The sequence below is a fragment of the Macrosteles quadrilineatus genome, unplaced genomic scaffold (assembly GCF_028750875.1).
Source record: "Macrosteles quadrilineatus isolate MER2022 unplaced genomic scaffold, UCM_ALF_1.0 Scaffold_2__2_contigs__length_208266976, whole genome shotgun sequence".
NCBI lineage: Eukaryota > Metazoa > Arthropoda > Insecta > Hemiptera > Cicadellidae > Macrosteles > Macrosteles quadrilineatus.
This window is the reverse complement of record NW_026542595.1, coordinates 125,532,391-125,554,480: the sequence shown is the minus strand read 5'-3', so window position 1 is coordinate 125,554,480 and position 22,090 is coordinate 125,532,391. Positions and strand designations below refer to the sequence as shown.

At 35.4% G+C, this 22,090-nt stretch overlaps 1 protein-coding gene across 5 annotated transcripts in view; it reads left to right on the top strand.

Moving 5' to 3' along the window:
* The window catches only part of LOC128985466 (uncharacterized protein CG43867), a 424,696-nt gene that overhangs the window by 350,958 nt on the left and 51,648 nt on the right, over window positions 1-22,090 (top strand). The gene's annotated exons all lie outside the window — the stretch shown is intronic.

Genomic DNA, 22,090 nt, shown 5'->3' with positions numbered 1-22,090 from the left:
CTATTGATTCACGCCAACTTTTTGTTAGATCAGTATCAAATTCTCCGACGATTATTCTTTTGTATGTAACCCACTTGTATTTTTTATATTCTCTTCATAAACACTCATATTATCGTAAAGCCCCGATGAATCTTGGAAAACTTTAAACCGTTAAAACGTGTAAAATAATAATACCTGGGACTTAAAAAAAGGGTGTAACAATTAAATGAGTTTTGACATTATGTGTATCAAATTGATTAGGATTTGTGTCAACCAATGCACAAAGAGGAGTTGATTAGTTTGTAAATGTATTTAACAGTTTGCAAATTATCACATATTTCAAACAAGATACAGCTTTGATTTGTTGTAAACATATTTCGTATGACAAGGTAATCCGACGACAACCGATGCGGTATTTCGCCCGTCAAATCGCCGCAGAGGGCTGTGATACATAAATAAACTTCTCGATCCATGCTTCTCTGGGAACAAATCCAAAGGGATTCTCCAGTCACAAATATTGATTTATTGAACTGAAAATATTTCCACGTCCTGGAAATATTTTATCCCTGAATTTTAAATACAATTTCCAAAACGTTTTATTTTTTCTAACACGAGATTAGGACATATTTTTGGAAACTTAAGCATGGGAAGGTATACAATTTTGTATAAATATGCAATGTTTTTTGGATTGGATATTACTACATAAATCATTATTTCAGCTAATTAAAAAAAACTTTGTATGGTATTTTTATTCCTGTATTACCTGTCAAACGACTAATTTACTCCTGTTCCGCTGAAATAAAAGTAGGTTATTTTCTTCACCAATAAGTTGCCTAAAGACTCCTCTGTCCTCTGTCCTCTGCCATGTCCACTTTTCTCGAAATTCCTAATTCATCTCCAGCCACTTAGTCGCTCCTTCTCATTCTTGGTCTTCCTGAGAGCGTCTTCCTTTGGTCCAGTTATGAATTTTTTACTATTCTCCAACCTTGTCTTTGAATATTGGTCCAAATATCGCTCAGTATTTTATTTTCAAACGGCACTAACTTCTTCTGAATCTGTTTTGTTAGTGTTTATATCTCTGAACCATGCAAGATTGTATAATTACTGAACATATTCTAGTTCTTGTGTTTCTTGACAAGAGAATTATACAAACATAAGTTAAACTGTTTTGAATGTAACTGATGAATCTAAATAATTAAATCTAACCTTATAGAAATGCAAAATATCAATTCTGCAATCAAACAATCGCAGTCCCAGCAAAGTCACACTTTGCTAAACGTTTTCCTCACGCAATTCAAACTCGCCATTTCGTGACGATTGCAAGTAATTGCACACCACTGCAATGTAAGTGCTTCGTGCTTTGAATGTTACACGATAAACAATTAACATGACATTGCACTTCACAAAGGGGTTGCAGTGTATAAGTGATTGAAAACCATTTTACTACGATTGATGTTATCTTTCAAACGTGCAACTTTTGTAACAGAATAGTATATTCACTACTAGTGACGAAATGCGACTTTCGTGACGAGTATTGAATGATAATTTTATCACAATGGAAAAAACTACATCATCAAACTTGGAAAATTGTCTGATATTTCGTAATATATTCATGTTTTTTAATATTAACACAACACGCCTGTACAATGAATTTTAGTGTACAAATCAGCTGATTGTAACTTTTTTATGTCAGGAAAAGTCAGCTGATCACTATTTGTTTTTGGTGTATGGAAATTGAAGATTTTCGAAGATCTCAGATGTATGGAAGTGGGCTATTTTCGAACACAGAGTGATGAAAAATCAATTCGTGTGTTCACCAATAATACAGTTTTTTCAAAGTCCTTAATTGCAAAGAAAGACTATTTTAATTTTACTTTCCAAAAACTTCAATTAAAGCAACAACCATTTAGTCACGTGTACTGTATGATCTTAAAAATTACGCGACCGAAATTCGCTTAACAACATTGTATGCATAGAAAATCATTATTTCACGAAGTACGTGTCCACGAACTTAATGTTTACCACTTATGCATCTAAATTTATACAGGGAGTACGTAAAGTGGGGCCACGATTTCCTTATTAAAGTGATGCTTGTCAGTGTGTCCACCCCCTCGGAAATTAAAAATATATTATACACTTGTCATAATAATTAATACAGAAGGACCTGTCGAAGAAGCAAGGTAATTAACACAACGTTAATGATTAGGTTGGTGGGATTCTGAAATAATCATTACCATTGCTTGTGAAACATCAATATCACAAAATTCAACCTGAATACAAACTCTTGACAAGTGTAGAACCATTGACTTTATATCTCTACACTTTATATCTCTACAAGTGTAGAGATATAAAGTCAATGGTAGAACTGAGTGAGATTGAGTAGTTTTAGATCCTAAAAAACCCCACTGATCTTAGCTGGCCAAGATCAATAATCTGGACCCAGACATTATATGTCAGGCAAGTACTCAACGCAAATATTCAGCTGGATCAACCATTATGAAAGGTAAAAATAATTAGTGTATATTAATTTACCAAATAAAGTGTATATTTTTACACTCTAGAAAATTAAATTTCACATACCGCCAAAACTAAAACCAAAGTATAAATACCCTCGCTTCAGCAAACCTGCAGACTTAGTGAATTTCCATTTGCCTGATTGGATTTACACTAAAATGTATCCTTAAAAATGTCACATTTATTCCCTATTAAATTAGTTTTAACGAGTACTTAGATTTGCTGCAACAGGGAGGGTATAAAAGTGTTAATGTTTTAAAATGTTAATAGTTTAGTAAGAAATGAATGTCTTTTCCAAATTCGATCAAAATATGTTCATAAACAAGGAAACTACAATGGTTGACTTATTCTCTAAACAAATAACATGGACATTTTTTATTTAAAATTTCTTGTATTTTCTCCGTAACCATTAGGCGCTTGATAACGCTTCAATATACTAAATTATTTGTTTTTTTAAGCTCTACAAAATGTTTGGAAAGAAATTGTGAAATTTTGCGTTTTTAGGGTCAAAAATGGGAAAACCCTATTTTTACCCCATAAACACCCGCCTTCCCATAGTCCGATCATGCTGATTCGCGAACTCGTTCGAATAAATGTAGGTTTACACGTTTATACCTAATTTCATCAAAATTGGATCTTTATTGCTCGAGTTGTCGTGCTAACGGACATATATATATATATATATATATATATATATATATATATATATGAATTTGAACGGATGGTGTTTTTGGCCACTAGGGAATTCAAAACGAAAAAGTAAATCGGTCCCGGGTCCAGGTCTTACCATGAGTACTATGGTAATAGTTTATTCCCTATATGGGAAATTCGCTAAAACAGTCACACTAAACGTAGATGTCAGTCGAATACTGTATTCAGACATGTGGTTTATTACATTCGGATTAAATACGAGTGCGCCATACGCCGGGTAGCAATGGGAATACTAAATTGGTTACGTTTGTCTACGTAATTCAACCCCCTGTGGCCAGCGGATGTATGACTGCTTTGTTTTGCATCAAGGGGTGAATTCATCCCTTGACACAAGGTATGGCGAATTAACCTTTGTTTTGACACTATGGGTTCTTTATTACATTAAACAAATGCACTCCCTTGTGCTTTTCGAAGGTTGGGATAATGTGGATGTTTTATTATTGGGTTGAAAGTAATTTCAAAGGTTTACTTGTGAAGAATGATAGAAACTAAAGAGTTGTTCGCCAAGGTCGGTAAATTTTTGAATGAGGGCAAATTGTTGTCTAGGCAAGGATAGTTCAGGCCAATTGCCCTGAAATTCAGTTGTCTCCGGGAGTAGACTGGGGACAACTAGTAGAACAACTAGCAACTGGACAATCCCTCAATCACGTGACGACAATTGGCCGAGACAACTTGTCTCACCAACTGGCATCGTGTAAAACAGGTTAAAATTATTTACTTTGTGTTTTTAAACTGATTAATTTATTATTACGTGCTACTGTAACCATATTTCACCAATCCCAGAGTCTAGCTCTTCGTTATTCCATTTTCATATTTATAGTAAAAATAAATATATGTATTTTATATTCCTATTTAAAATGTGTTCATACGTTGACAAAACTGTTACTGTATAATAATTCAGAGAAACCTTGTTTGGAACTTAGATAAATGTTTAACATTTTGGGTTAATTCAAAAGAAGCAAGGGAACGATTTAATTCAATAAATGAGAATATACACTTGCAATAATAATAATTAAATTTACATCATAATAAAGTACCTTGAATTTATAGATTATGATATGAAAAATATTTTCCCTGTATTGATTATCTAACCAATTGAACAAGAGGTAGGTAATGAATATTCGAGTTGAAGAGAGGAATCACACTCAGAAGGTTAAGGACACTTTACTCAGCTCGTTGTTGTCATTGGGCGAAGGGTTTGCAAATATCGTCAGCTGGAGAGGGAATGTGTTTCTTTTATGTTTAATCATTTTTGCGTATTCAAAGATTTTAGGATTTTTCATGTCATTTGTTTTAAGTATTGATTAAATGTAATTTCATTTCATTTAATTTCATTTCTCAAGATCAAATGGTAATATATTTTTAAATAAACTACACCAAAAATATATTTTGGTTTTATATACAATTTAATATTTAGTTTACTATTGCATTTCGTTATGCGTTTAGAAATGCTATGAATAATCTTTGTTTGACAATTAAAGCTCGTCTAAGTTTGGAGTAGTCAAACGATTTGCGAAAGTTGCATTGCTATCTTGAGTATTCCACATTAAATTAATTTCCCACTTTATGTCAGAATATCTTATTAATTTTGTAAAGAAAAAATATAGTAAATAGTATTAATCAAGTTTGATTTTTAAGTTCTCAATTATAATAACACACATATAAGAATACGTAACTAAAAGTATGACAATTTTCGTCTTACTAACACTAGCGATTTCCAATTGAATTAGTTAAAAAGTAAGTACTAGTAAACAATGAAAATATCCTAACTGGAATTTTAACTACAATAAACGAAGAGTCGTTGAATTTATGTAATATAGTTGGAATTCAGTGCTATACGTTGTCACTTTGTAATATATCAAATTGTATTCTACATGAAGCATTTTATGTTTGAATAGGATAGCGTGATTAAAAAAAGGCTTGGTTGGCCTTCGAAACCTAAAAATTATTTATTTCGTCATCACAAGTAGAAATATTTACCTAACTAGTAATATCATAGATAAAAGGAGTATCGACAATTGTCTATACTCCTTTTATCTATGATACTCCTTTTATCTATGGTAATATCTCGGCATTCCCTTCGTCAAGCATAAACGTATTCACTACCACACAGAGTGGTTCCCGAATCTCAGTCACACACAGTTACACAGAACTTGGCGAACAGTTTGCAGTCACAATACAGCCAACCCCTCCGGAGTACATTGAAGCGTGGACTCATGACACATTAAATATGCAACGGTGCATCCTGTGATGTGCTGTGGACCAATTCTGATACAACACAATCACAATATGCACCCCTACGATCCGTCCCTTCAATATCCACGTTCACCGTCCTCGAATTAAGCTTATTTCCGTGTTTTGTTCAAAATATAATCGCTGGAGTACCCTTATACCCTCCCTTTCCACCCTCTCCAATCCCTTGTACAGTGTGAATTTAATCATCAGTGAGCCATAGTTAATAATTCGTTGATCGTTCAAAATACAATCATCGTGTCGAATGTTAAGCTAATGTTTAATAGTAGAGTGTTACCTTTTAGCCGTGTTTCATTTACCCTGTTACTGGGCTAGCCTTATTTCAATGTTCCTTATTTCTTTGCTATACCTCTATTACTGTTCCCTGTTCGGTACAGTAACAGGGAACAGTAAAGTCGTGTTCCATGGTCTCCACTTATTGCACTAGACGTGTATCAATTGGTATTCATCTCTCTTAGTTTTCTGCTAGTTTTATATTCCTCTATCATTGTGTCCTGATAATTCGATATTTATCTATCCTAGTACCCTGTTACTATAATATTTCACAATCATAGTAGGCTATCTTGTTTTTTTTTGCTATTCCTCTATAGTTTCATGTTTCTTCGCTATTTTCTCTATCATATTTTCTTGGTACTGTACTTATAATATTCCTCCATCATAGTTTCCTGTTTCTTAAATATTCCTCTATCATGGTTTCCTGTTAATCATCCATCATAGTTTCCTGATGCGTTGATATTTCTCTATCTTAATAACAAGTCAGTAGTAGTAACCGGGTACTAAAATTCTTCTCTACCATTGTACCCTGGTCCATTGCTATTCTTCTATCATAGTTTCCTGTTACTTTGATATCAGTCTTTCACAGTATTTTGTTATTTTACCAGCTGTTTACAATTAATAGTGTCATACTACTTTTCTACCGATATTGTCAGGTACCAATTAACAGTAATATGTTTTTGCATATACTAGTAGTCTACTCTGCTACTACCTCACACACTATCTCAACCTTTGCTACCGTTTAATTTTGTTCTAATGGGCCTGGTTTTATTTCGACATGTTCTGAGTTTGGTCATCCAGATACATGATATGCTTGACAGAATATTTATGCGTTTTTGTGTGTGTATAATTATTTTTATTCGTTCTTCGTATTATCCTCAGACTGCAGTTGAAGCTATTCTGTTTTACCTATTGTTTATTCTGTTGTAAAAAGTTAAAGATAAAATTTTATTGTATCATGAAGTTCAAGAAAACAACATCGGATTGGATAAACATCGTTAACTTCTACGTCTTGTGGAAGTTTGAAATCGCCTACACATTGTTTGCAGAAGACAACAGAAGAAGATTTTACAACGAAGATTTATTTATTTATTTATTTATTTATTTATTTATTTATCCATATACGGTAAACACCATTTTACATTGTACATACATTGCAATTTTTTTTACAGATGGCCAAAAAAAAAGATATACTACTAAAATGATCAGCTATCTACTACCTACACTTAGAATTAACGAAACAAAGTTGAAAAAATAAATATATGATAAATATCACAGCAAGTGGCAATAAAGAGTAGAGACTAGTTAACATGCAGGAACAATAATAACAATAAATATTGACGAAGTAGAGACTAACAATGAGCAAACCCAAAATTATGAAACACTACAAAATAATACATATTATGGAGGCAAAACCAGCAAATTTACAGAAAAAAAATAACAATGTGCAAAAGGTACGGTAAACTCTGAAGAAATATAAAAACTTAACAATGAGGTAACAACAAGACAGACCATAATATTAATAAATATGAAAAAGTAAGCACATAAGTGAGGGGAGTCGACGGCCCCAACACTACCACACACTTGTACAAAACATGCACTCACTGGCTTGGAAGTGAGGGGAGTCGACGGCCCCAACACTACCACACACTTGCACAGAAACATGCACTCACTGGCTCGGAAGTGAGGGGAGTCGACGGCCCCAACACTACCACACAATCTTGCACAGAAACATGCACTCACTGGCTCGGAAGTGAGGGGAGTCGACGGCCCCAACACTACCACACACTTGCACAGAAACATGCACTCACTGGCTTGGAAGTGAGGGGAGTCGACGGCCCCAACACTACCACACACTTGCACAGAAACATGCACTCACTGGCTCGGAAGTGAGGGGAGTCGACGGCCCCAACACTACCACACACTTGCACAGAAACATGCACTCACTGGCTCGGAAGTGAGGGGAGTCGACGGCCCCAACACTACCACACACTTGCACAGAAACATGCACTCACTGGCTCGGAAGTGAGGGGAGTCGACGGCCCCAACACTACCACACACTTGCACAGAAACATGCACTCACTGGCTCGGAAGTGAGGGGAGTCGACGGCCCCAACACTACCACACACTTGCACAGAAACATGCACTCACTGGCTCGGAAGTGAGGGGAGTCGACGGCCCCAACACTACCACACACTTGCACAGAAACATGCACTCACTGGCTTGGAAGTGAGGGGAGTCGACGGCCCCAACACTACCACACACTTGCACAGAAACATGCACTCACTGGCTCGGAAGTGAGGGGAGTCGACGGCCCCAACACTACCACACACTTGCACAGAAACATGCACTCACTGGCTTGGAAGTGAGGGGAGTCGACGGCCCCAACACTACCACACACTTGCACAGAAACATGCACTCACTGGCTCGGAAGTGAGGGGAGTCGACGGCCCCAACACTAAGTCATCGCTACACTCCTAACGAAAAGCTAATTAAAAAATAAATCAAACATGCACATGCTCCTCTGACGAGTAGAAGTTGGTTAGCTCCCTCCTAAGACGATTCTCGGAGAACTGAATGAGGTCGATGTAACTGGGCAGGCTCGGGTTTCCAAGACCCGTTGAAGTTAGTTTTCATTAGCAAAACAAAAGCAGGTTGCTAGGCCGTGTCTGAAAGTGTCGAAAGTGTCTGAAAGTGTTGAAACTACCAAGATCGTAACAGGAGAACCGTGTCTGAACAAAGCAGACCATTAAAACTTCACCGATTCCTTCAACTATGATTACGCGTTTGATTGCAAGTCAAATTACGACCTTTAAAGAAACGAAGTTGCCAGAATGTATTTTGACTTTATCACTGTGAAAGTAATTTGTTTTTGCACATTTTCATCTCAATATATACCTGCAATGGTATGAGCGTTGTTTTATCAGAATGGTACTTTTATATCCTTTTAGAATATGACTTTTGAGCCTTATGGGGCTAGAAATCAGAAAAAATAATTTTTACTGTCATAAGACATAGAGATACTTAAGACAAAATATACACGGGAAATCGTCAAAACTGCATTTATAATACATAAAATGACAATTTAACAGATCCTTAACGCTAATCAAATTTATAACAATAAACTTTACGATATCAAATTTCCAGATAATATTTTGAAAATCATCTGCGTTGTACAACATTTGTTTGTGAGATATTTGCTTAATTAGTTTGAAACTATCATGATACAAGCACTTTGAAGCTTGTAAACATTGTTGTACCGATTAATTAACTTATGATACAATTTTTGTGTGATTTATAATGTTGCATTCTTAAAAATGTTTATTTCTTGTATAGTATAGATCAAAATCTGCATTCGTTTGAGTGTATGCCTAAATATTTCTGTGAACAGGAGAGATTATATGGAGTAGGTTAAAAGAAAAAATGTATACACCAGTTTTAGACAAACGATGGTACAAAAGAGACTGAAGTTTGTACCAACTTAAGATCAATGTTTTTCTGTAAAATGAATATTTTGAGGAGGATTAACATCCTAACGTAACCCAATTCAACTCATGAGAGCTGCTTTTAAAGCGTTTTACTGAAATGTTCAAACCTTAAAATACAAAGCATGATGATTCGTAGCGACTGATAAAATGAAATATAAATACTATGCAAGGAATCACGTTTCTGATCTCTTTTAGCTAACTTACTCGTTATAGTTACGTATGTGCAATATTGGATCTAACAAAAAACCACTAAGTGGTAACACTTTCCCCGCCAAGTCAGCAATCCAAAAAAGTTAATAAATCATTACTTTTTCCGCCAAGAAAAACAATGTAATGTATGTAAGTTTGGCAACTTGGCGGCAGACTTTTGCTTGGTTTTTTTCATTTAAGTTACGTTCGTGGATAATTTCACAAATCAACTTCTCTAATTAATTAGTCCAACTAAGTATAATTTATGAAATGTGGCACAAATAAGGTCAAATTTTGTAAAATAAGCTCTCACCTAGCAATGTACCAATGGGAGGGATACTTGCTCAATGAAACTAGTTTTATGGTATTTTTTAAAGGGATCGAGCAAAAGTCTGCCGCCAAGTTGCCAAACTTACATACATTACATTGTTTTTCTTGGCGGAAAAAGTAATGATTTATTAACTTTTTTGGATTGCTGACTTGGCGGGGAAAGTGTTACCACTTAGTGGTTTTTTGTTAGATTTTATTTATTTTTGTAGAAAATTAACAGTTAAAATAAAAATCCTCTTTTCTCTGATATATAGACCACGGCACAACTACATCTCATTTAATTTCAATAATATTGTTAATGTAGAACTAAATTCTACATTTTTGGTCTTATCTGCTTTAAACAGATTAAAAACTTTTTGACACACGTACCAAAATTACTATTTAACAAACCCACTGGGCTTAAACTCAGTTTCAAATTTCATCAATGCTCATCTTGAACAACATAAAATGTGTTGATGTTACATAAGTGTTCTAATAATTAAACCCGTATATCTAAAGACTAGTGTAAATTGAGCCCTTATTAGAGATGTAAAAATGTAATCAAACTAATTAGGTTTGTTAGAAATAGCATAAGGCAAAACAAATATTGAATAACTCATTTATCCTAAATTTACATATCACTTTTTAATTGCTTGTTTAACATATGTCGAGTGATTTTCCCGATCGTTTTATTTGTTTTAGTGTATCAAAACATAGAACAAACCTTAGTACTAGCGTACTAGTTCTAAGTTTCAAGTTCCTAGGTTTCATATATTTTGATAAGTAGTATTAAACTGTTAAAAATGACGAGCTGCTGTACCAGTGTACCATCGGTACACTGCATTTTTCAATGGAAAGTATCGGGGAATATCACTGCTCTAAGTAATTTTATATAGTAAGTAGTTCAAATCATTCAGTATACCTGAAAAAAATACTTTATAAAAGTACTAGCAACAGAGCCCGTTGTGGTTAATAAATACAACGGTCCCTAGAAAGTACAGTAGTACATAATATATGCCCTTGTAAGTACCTGAACATTTTTTAAAGAATGAAATTGTTTAGAAAATAAACTGATTTTCTAAAAGAGTAAAATAATGAAAAACAAATACAATTTTACAAAAATATTTTATTTACAGTATTTCTTTGTAAACAACATTCTTTGTAAAGACTTCATCTGATTGTTTTAATAATCTTCCTTGTTCTTTGCCAGGGATAATTTTAATTTTTATGTCTTCAAAACCTTTTAACCCTTGATATTGCAACATAAAATTAATTGTCCATGGCTGAATACTGTTGCTGGAAGGTATATCCCAACTTTATCCAATATGTCTGGCCTTGCGCTATGTTTATTGTAATAGCAAACGCTAATTTTAAAGGAAATTGCCGTCTTTTTAAAACAAATGGTAAATCTGTGTCCGTCTGTGCTAAGTCAATCCTTGGAATGAATACAATATCACGTGCTGCTGATCCAGTTAAAACCTCTGCAATTATTTAATTGGGCTTGAGTTCTTTAACAATTAATTGTGTGCCATTACATAACCCCCGTTTTGTGTTAAGATTTCGTAGCAACATTATTACAGCTCCAATTTTTAAATTTAATTTGTGTATTGGCATTCCCAATACAAAAATTAAGGAAGTTGAGGAAGTTGCATCATCTCTGAGTGAAGTGTTGGTCAGACTATCTTGTTCTGTTTCTTTTTCATTTTCTGGTTCTCCATCCTTTTGATTGCTTGATAAACACTTTTTTACCCCTTGGAGTAAATCTTTATCTATACTATAATTTGGTTTCTTCAATTTATTTTTATGAGCTGTTGATTCACGTCTGCCAGAACATGTTTTACTGTTTCTATATTTTTGATGCACGGCCACGTTTTGATTTTGGTAAGATTATATCCTCTTGATGCCCAGCATCCACATTTCCTGAGAATCGTAGTTTATAGATCGTTGTGCCTTCACCAACCGTTACAAAATAATCCAATTTCTCAGCATATATTTTGAATTGGCAGTCAAAAACTCTTGCTGCAGCTTCGATTTCGACATTACCGGCGTATTCCCCATCTTTGGTCATCAAATTTATGTATTCCGTCGCGTTTTTTACTTCTAGTCTATATGTCTTATCCCCTACGATCAAAGGACAATAGTAGTCCCAGTTATTGACGACTTCATCAACTACCGTGGATCGTATATCACTGTATCTGGATTGAGATTTATGGCATAAAAATGAGACACTTCTAAAGAAACAGTTTCCATCACCAACCATGTAGTGAAGAGTAAAGTTATTCATTTTTAAACTAATGTAAAATATTGAGTTTATAATTAACATTTCAAAATAACGAATATTAAATACTATTTTAAACTGTAAATTATAAATTAAATTTGAATAATTTATAATTGACAGTTTAAAATAATAATTTTTGGTAATGAAATCCATACATCACTTAACTTACCAATACTTATTAATGGTACAGATTAAAAACATCACTTTAGAAACACACTTTACGGACCTCAACCACCAATTCAAATAGTAAACAACTAAATGTAAACAAAGAAAAATCAAGGAAATAACAATAAAACAATCAGCTGTTAAACTATAGGTTAATACATGTGTTCCATATGATCAGATGATGCATACTGGCTAACCCATTATTACTACCATAATTTTTTTTAGATTATTCATACCGGCAAACGTATTACTACCATAAATAAATAAAACTCAAACTTTACTAATTATTTGGAAATCTACACAGATTTTATTGACCTATTAATTAATAAAATCGGTCCAGTAGAACTGTAGATTTAGTTGTAGAAAGTTAACAAAAATCTCTCCAATTCAATATTCTCTCACCACAATAAATTAGGAGGTTGCTAAGCTTTTTTGCAAATAACTCTTAAACGGTGAGGAAATCGACCAAAGTGGAAGGTGATATTCTGAAAGAGAATAAAATTTTCTACAAAGTACTTTTAGGAGTTTTTTGAAAATATTCAAAAAAGGCAACCTAAAGTTAACTATAAATTGAAATTTTAAAATATTAACTATAAAAAAAATCAGTTTTTAGTGTATTTTTGCTTTTTATTCTTTATTCACCACAAATATTTAATAAAATCAAACTTTCATAATTATTTGCAAATCTACACAAATTAGGCTTTCAAACGATACATTAGTTAACAAAATTGGTCCAGTAGAAGTCTAGATTTAGTTGTACAAAGTTTAACAAAAATATCCCTAATTCAGTATTTTTAACAACTAAAAATTTGGAGGTCACTTATCTAATTTGACAATAACTTTTAAATGGTGAGTAAATCGTAGAAAATGCACGTGATATTCTGAAAGAAGATAAAATTTCCTACAAATACCTTGTGTGTATTTCTTGAAATTATTTAATAAAGGCAGCCAAAAGCTGACTACAAATATAAACTTGAAAATAAAAACCTGAAAAAAACAGTTTTTAATGTATTTTTGTTATTTTTATTTTTCTACCACAAATATTAAATAAAATCAAACTTTCATAATTATTTGCAAATCTACATGAGTAAGGCTTTCCAATGACTCATTAATTAACAAAATCGGTCGGGTAGAAGTCTAGATTTAGTTGTACAAAGTTCAACAAAAATATCCCAAACTCAATATTTTCTCATTATTATAAATTCGGAGGTTGCTTAGCTTTTTTGCAAATAACTTTTAAATGGTGAGGAAATCGACCAAAGTGGAAGGTGATATTCTGAAAGAGAATAAAATTTCCTACAAATTGATACCATACACTTCTTGGAAACACTAAAAAAAGGCAGCTAAAAGTCGCACCCAAATAAAAAGTGTGAAAAACACCGTTTTCAATGTATTTCTTATGGAAAACATGTTTTTTTGAAATTGTTCACCATAAATCATAATAAAAACAAACTTTCATAATTATTTGCAAATCTACACGACCTAAGCTTTCCAACGACCCATTAATTAATAAAATCGGTCCAGTAGAACTCTAGATTTAGTTGTACAAAGATTTTTAAAACTGAATTATATATAGAACTAGCTGTACCCGCGGGCTTCGCCCCGTTTAACTTCATAAGTATTCGCATGGCTCATTCACGTCCTGGTTGAAGTTCGTTCGCTAAGCTCACTCTCCTTTAGGTTGGAGCTCGTTCGCTGCGCTCACTTGCCTTCAGATTAGCTCGTTCGCTACGCTAACTCGCCTCCAGGTTGAAGTTCGTTCGCTACGCTCACTCACCTTTTGATTGGAAATTAGCTGTTGTCATAAATTAGAAAAAAAAATTATAGTGCTGCACCCTGTTGGTAATCCTTGTAACTTTTATGCTATTGAACATCATAGAACAGAACCAACTTGTTTAATTGAAACAGCTGTTAAGATTCATTAATTCCTTTTAAATATGAAAAATCATAAGATTAACATGGGGAATTACAGAGCCACTGGGGCGGAGCCCGAAAGGGTTTTTGAGATAAGAATATGCTTTAATGTTAATCGGGAATGAGAGCTATCATCATGCCAAATTTCAGCCCAATCCGTCCAGTAGTTTATGCGTGATTGAGCAACAAACACACACACAAACATACACACAAACATACACACAAACATACACACAAACTCACAAACTTTCAGATTTATAATATTAGTAAGATAGATTAAAATAATTTTTCAGCTGTTCCTATGAATTTCTCTAACATTTAATTAATTAAGATTTAATCGCAGCTGGTCCTTCTTTTGTTTTGATTTTAATCCCATGTTATTTAAATGGGCCAAACTCGTACTTTGAGGGCTTGCCAAGGGTTTATGGGTCAACGCACCGACTTGAGACCCTCCAAAGGCACATCTACACGCTAAGGGCTTTCAAACAACATAAAAAACATTAAAATTGAGCCAGTGGTTTGGGCTGTAGGTCCGTCAACATTTAAGGAGAAGAAGGAGAACACGGAAAATTTGTGAATTTTCAAACTAGTTTTTCTTGGCTCAAACACAACCGTTTTTTAAATTCTTTTTTTTAATTTTGTTGAGAATGATTGCCCCTATCCAGTAGATGAACAATTATTTTAATAGCTTTTGTTTCTTCAGAGCTATAGACGAGTAAAAAAGCCACTTTGTCACGTCATGTATATATACACTGCAGCAGCTGTGTACCGCTGGGGGACTTGGCGGGGCGGAACGCTGCCGCGTTCCTTAATATTGCAGTCATTCTTAAGTTGGTTAATTTTTTAAAGCAATCTGCGGGACTCTACTAAAAGAGACCAGATGAGGGCTAATTATGTTCAATAATTAAACAAGCATTCTTTAAAATGTGGCATGAATCAAAAACCTTAGGCATTTTCAAGGATTTTTTAATGAATTGTGCGCTTAGACCCCGTGATCAATTGAGTGGCGTAAGATGAGAGAAGGGGGTGAAAAGCAATTCACAAGATCTTTTATCAACTGAACGAGGAGAGGAGTCTTATAATATGAAAGAAGCCTTTCTGATGAACAAGTTCTAAGTCTTCTCAATTATTCTTAAACCTGTACACTTGTGCGTTAATTATCGTGAATTTATTCAACAATTTTCATTTTGTTCGTTTTACATATTTCAATTTAGGTAAGATTCAGTTTTAATTATTTAAAAACACAGTTAAAACCATGGGGTACGTTAAAACCAGGTACGCGCACAACCTAGCGGAAAGTTGGCGAACTATCGGGTATACCGGGAAGTGCTGCTGCCACGCGGACGTTGCGTCAACTGTTTGACACAGATCAGCTGTTTAACAGATGTTACAATCAATAACCATGTGCTTGCTACTGCAGCGTCCAAAGTAAAACAAAATCAATACACATTTTCAGCTTGAATTAAACAGGAAACGTATACAGTACCGCAATTAATTGTGAAGTGCTTAAAACTACAGCATATCTTGTGGCAATTATTAATATTTATGCCGATAAATTATTTGTTGTCTCAATTTTTTTTTTTTACTTTTTATCTATTGATTTTATTTTTGCAATGTTTATTGTTCAAGATAAAGTTATTATGGTATATTGATGTCTTGTGTTTAATAGAGTTACTAATCTTATGAGTAAATATTCTATAAAATAAAATGTTGTAAATATAGGTTACAACACAATAATTAGTCAAAAAAGCAATAACATTGTATTTCTGTGAATCATAAATTAGTTCCTAATACCTCTGTATATTTATTTGTATTCTTCTTACACGCTACTTACCTATAAGTAATGTGAAAAAATCGTTACACAAATGTATTGTGACATAAACTAGTCATTTCATCATACTTGACCTAGGTTGGTTCCAATTTTGAGGTAGTTGGCCATATTAGTCCCAAGTATCACTTGAGAGTCTGAATCTGAAGGGGTGCATTTTAAGTCCCTTACAACCCTTACAGCCCCTGGCTAATAGGGCGAGGGCTCAATGAAATTGTCAATATACACGCATACACACACACACACACACACACGCACGCACTTTTAGGAGGTCCCAGATGGTTTTCTGTCCCGTGGTTTTATAATGGATGCAAATTGGATCATCCCATCCAGTTTGAGCCGCAAAACAACATTAGGCTTTATCGGCTTAGGTTGGATGCGTTTCCCCCAGGGGTTTCAATCCCAAAGTATTTTTGTTCAAAATACCCCCTTTTAACGTGTAATTTAAATAAGTTTGCAATAATATATGTTTTTGTCATAGCTTTTTAAGTATTCCATTAAATTTTATGGATAATACTTACTGTGTTTTACAAGATTTCTAAACTCACCACTCAAAACGAATCCTTTAAGCCCAATTATTCCTCAAATCGACTTGTTTATAATATTTTCTCCCATGTCACGACAGGTTGTAGCACATATCAAGTACAAGCTTTAAGAAAGGGGTTGTTAATGTCATACTTAAGGCATGGATTGTTTCTAAAAATTTATGCATTTCCACTATCCCTAAGGCATTACTATCCCTCGGAGAGCTAGTCTAGTGTTAGAGCGCGGGGCTTCAGAGCCCGAGGTCCCGGGTTCAAATCCCGCCAATCACCAATGGATTTTATGCATGTAATAATGCCGCGACCATTTAGGACTAGTCTGAGGTAATGTGTAAAACATTTCCGAGCTAGAACCTAGTGTCTTAGGATGTGAAGGTGGGAGATAAAAAAAAACTACCCCTTAAAGCACAGAAATACCTGATTTCAGCCTGATTTAAACTCGTTCCTCACACACAGGCTTTGCCTATGTGGGGAATATCCATTATTTTTTAGAATTACTGTATTGTAATTTTTATTTTTCATGGAATAAATTATATTTTATTTAATTTAATATGCTCAATCTTGATTTCTACTTTAAGCTGAACAATGTCTGCCCAAACTGTTTATAAAACAATTTCCCATATTTGACAACTTATCACAGTAGAAATAAAATTTAAGTTTGGCAAAGGTAATGTTATCATTGAATTTGGATAATGCTGGTATACGTTTCATCGTATCGTGAAATCTTAAGCCAGTTTGTAAGACTTGAGTGTGGCGATGTCACATAATATTCCTTCCTTACTCAATGACTTAATTGTAAGTATTATATTATATAAGTAACTAGCAGTTACCCGGCGCGCGTTGTTGCGCTAACAAAATACATCTGTCTGTGTGAAAAGCATGTTTTTTCTACATTTAAACCGACGATAGTCAGGGATTCCCCTAGTGGCTTATAATGGTGATTGCGAAAGCAAGACACTAAGGAAATTGTAGTTGCTTAAATTCAGAGGGTAATTCGGATTAAGTAGTCTTGGGATTAAGACTATTTCTCCCTTAAACCTACCACTGATAATTTTTGCTTTAATCAATTTTTGACGTCATTTTTAGCGAATTTCCCTATAGGGAAGTAGCTATTACCGTAGGTGGCACGGTAAGACCTAGACCCGGGACCGATTTACTTTTTCATTTTGATGTTCCTAGAGGCCAAAAACACCATTCGTTCAAATTTTTATATATGTATATATATATATATATATATAGACTTATATATATATATATATATATTAAATATTTAAGTAAATAAGTACAACGAATAAGTAAATATATATACGTCCATGAACGCGATAACTTGAGTAATTTTTGTCCGATTTTGATGAAATTTGGTTTAAAGGTGTAAAGCGGGATAAACTTGAATGAGTTCGCGAACCAGCATGATCGGACCTTGGGAACGGGGCTTTACAGGTGGTTTTATGGGGTAAAAATTGGTTTTTCTCACTTTTGACCCTCAAAACACAAAATTTCCCAATTTCTCTTTAGACCTTTTTAAAGAGCTTAAAAAAACAAATAATTTAGTATATACTAGGTGGCGTTCGCAGAGGCATCCACAAAATTGAGCGGAGTCATCAAGGGTTCATATTATATTGTTTTTGTCTTACTGCAGTAAAAACAGTATTTTTTCATGCATGCGCTGCGGGTCTAAAGTAGCATTTTTAATATTTAGGGAGTAAAAATCGTTTTTAGCCTCTATGGAGTAAAAATCAGCTGTTGTCAACTCAGTTGTAAATTTCGATTGTAAACGATTGCATGTATCGAAAATATGTATCGATTTGTGCTTCGTAATCATTTTAACATATTATCAATTATCAATTATCAATTATCAATTATTTAAGATGGGGACGCCACTATGTGCGTATTTTAACCCAAATATGAGTGAAGGATGAGTGTAGGATGAGTGGCGCGATCTTGTAGTCTTGTTAGTGACTAAGGCCGACATGTTCCTTAGACACAGCTGTTAATTAATAGCCCATACAGCTAATGGCAACTAAGGGACCTACAGTTTATAGTGGAATCCGAACCACATTTTTCCTTGTAATTTACGAATTGGTCTAATTATCAGGATAGTACTGCGGATAGTCGTAGTACTCACTAGTGCGGACGTTAATCCACACCAGTGAGCATCGCATCCACAGTGCATCCCTATAAATATCCACAATTCGTGACCTCCTAGTAGCTGTATTACAGGACGACGCCACCCGTCCCAGTCTACAGTCTCTTCCCGTAGCATTTTAGCATTGCAGATACATTAATCCATTCCCAAACTCAACACTGCTGACCTTTACTACTTCCTTCACCACACCCTACGTCGTGGACCTGTTTCCCTCTCTTCCCATAGCATTTTAGGATTGCAGATACATTAATGTAATTGCCAAAGACAGTTCCCACACTCTGCGATGTTAGCATTACTACTTCCTTCACCATTTACTACGTCATTGGCCTGTTTCCTTCCTTTCTCATAGCATTTAAGTATTACAAATTCATTTATCCATCTGCTCAAACGGTTCCCCCACTCTGCACTGCCGCCAGCCTTTACTACTTCCTTCACCACTTACGTTGTGGACCTGTATTCATCGCTTTCCATAGCATTTTAGTATTTTAGATACGTTAATCTAATTGCAACAAACATTCCCACTGTCCGTACTGCTCACCTTACTACTTCTTTCACCTGTTCCTACGTCGCGGATCTGTTTCCCTCTCTCCCATAGCATTTTAAGATTGCAGATACCTGAATCTAATCGTCATAAACAGATCCCACACTCCGAACAGCTCGCCTTTACTACTTCCTTCGCCACTTCCCACATCGCGGACCTGTTTCCCTCCCTTTCCGTAGCATTTTAGGAATGTAGAGACCTTAATCTAATCGTCATAAACAGTTTCCATACTCCAGACTGTTCACCTTTACTACTTCCTTAACCTCTTCATACGTCACGAACCTCAAGCTAGTGTCGTCATTTGATTATAGTACCTGGGGACCGAGCTTTGCTCGGGGAAAATCATTAGTTCGCTCTGAAAGCACCGTAGTATTGGAGATACATAAATCCACACATCTACATCCTACACAATTTCCTACGTCATGGATCTGTTTCCCTCCATTCCATTGCATTTAAAGATTGCAGATACCTTAATCTAATCGTCATAAACAGTTCCCACACTCCGGACTACTCGCCTTGACTACTTCCTTCACCACTTCCTACGTCGCGGACCTGTTTCGCTCCCTTCCCTTAGCATTTTAGGATTGCAAATACCTTAATCTAATCGTCATAAACAGTTCCCACACTCCGGACAGCTCACCTTGACTACTTCCTTCATCACTTCCTACTTTGCGGACCTGTTTTTTCCCTTCCCGTAGCATTTTAGGTTTGCTGATACCATAATCTAATTGTCATAAACATTTCAAACACTCCGGACAACTCGCCTAGACTACTTCCTTCACCACTTCCTACGTCGCGGACCTATTTTCCTCCCTTTCCTTAGCATTTTAGAATTGCAAATACCTTAATCTAATCGTCATAAACAGTCCCCACACTCCGGACAGCTCACCTTGACTACTTCCTTCATCACTTCCTACGTCGCGGACCTGTTTCCCTCCCTTCCCATAGCATTTTAGGATTGCCCATACCCTTATCTAATCGTCATAAACAGTTCCCACACTCCGGACTACTCGCCTTGACTACTTCCTTCACCACTTCCTACGTCGCGGACCTGTTTCGCTCCCTTCCCATAGCATTTTAGGATTGCAAATACCTTAATCTAATCGTCATAAACAGTTCCCACACTCCGGACAGCTCACCTTGACTACTTCCTTCATCACTTCCTACGTCGCGGACCTGTTTTCCTCCCTTCCCGTAGCATTTTAGGTTTGCTGATACCTTAATCTAATTGTCATAAACATTACCAACACTCCGGACAATTCGCCTAGACTACTTCCTTCACCACTTCCTACGTCGCGGACCTATTTTCCTCCCTTTCCATAGCATTTTAGGATTGCAAATACCTTAATCTAATCATCATAAACAGTTCCCACGCTCCAGACAGCTCGCCTTGACTACTTCCTTCACCACTTCTTACGTCACGGACCTGTTTCCCTCCCTTCCCATAGCATTTTAGGATTGCCCATACCCTTATCTAATCGCCATAAACAGTTCCCTCACTCCTGACAGCTCGCCTTGACTACTTCCTTCACCACTTCCTACGTCGCGGACCTCTTTCCCTCCCTTCCCATAGCATTTTAGGATTGCCCATACCCTTATCTTATCGTCATAAACAGTTCCAACACTCCGGACAGCTCGCTTTGACTACTTCCTTCACCACTTCCTACGTCACGGGCCTGTTTCCCTCCCTTTCCCATAGCATTTTTGATTGCCCATACCCTTATCTAATCGTCATAATAGTTCCAACACTCCGGACAGCTCGCCTTGACTACTTCCTTCACCACTTCCTACGTCGCGGACCTGTTTCCCTCCCTTCCTATTGCACTTAAAGATTGCAGATACCTTATTCTAATCGTCATAAACAGTTCCCGCACTCCGGACTACTCGCCTTGACTACTTCCTTCACCACTTCCTACGTCGCGGACCCGTTTTCCTCCCTTCCGATAGCATTTCAGGATTGCAGATACCCTAATCTTATCGTCATAAACAGTCCCCACACTCCGGACTGCTCGCATTTACTACTTCCTTCATCACTTCCTACGTCACGGACCTGTTTCCCTCTATTCCCATAGCATTTTATGATTGCCTATACTACTTCCTTCACTACTTCTTACGTCACGGACCTGTTTCCTTCCCTTCCCATAGCATTTTAGGATTGCAGATACCTTAATGTATTCGTCATAAACAGATCCTAGACTTCGCACTGCTACCCTTGACTACAATGTATCGAGTAATCTTAAGTATAATCTTTGCTCAATATTAACAAGTGATGTTTTCCTTTTGTACTGTATTTGTAATTTCCTAGTATACTGTGGGTAGTTGGCTTATTATGAGCACATGCTAAAACTTCAAATCTTTTGTTTACTTTTTACTTGTTATTTAATTCAGCCAACATGGTTACCTAGCAACCCATAAGACTAATGTTAAAAAAATGTGATTTTCAGTTTCATTTTTCTACGGATTCCTGAGAGACTTTTTTAACGCCATATAGATGTTGGCACTCACCGATATGGTCTTTATCACCATGCAAAATTTGAAAACGATTGATTCAGCCGTCTAGGAGGAGTTTGCGTATTAGACTACGAAATGCATAAAAGTCGACGTATAAGAGCTTCGCTCGCTTCGCTCGCTCCGCTCAAAAAGTATTTTTGTTCGGTTAATAGTAACGGAGAAAATTAAAAAAATTGTAAATTTAAAATTCCCATGTTATTCTTATGGAGAATATTGTCAAATGTTGTAGGGTAGGTAGTTTACTTGTTTATGGATATATTTTGTATTTTGATCAAATTTATTTATTTTGTACTAAGCTATCAATATTTTACAAAAAAACACACTTTATTAGTTTCCTTGTAGCAGCAAACCTAGGTACTGGTTAAACCTAATGTTATTAAAATATATTTAATTGAAAATCAATTAAGACAAATGGAAATTCGCTTAGTCGGCAGGTTTGCTGCGGCGGG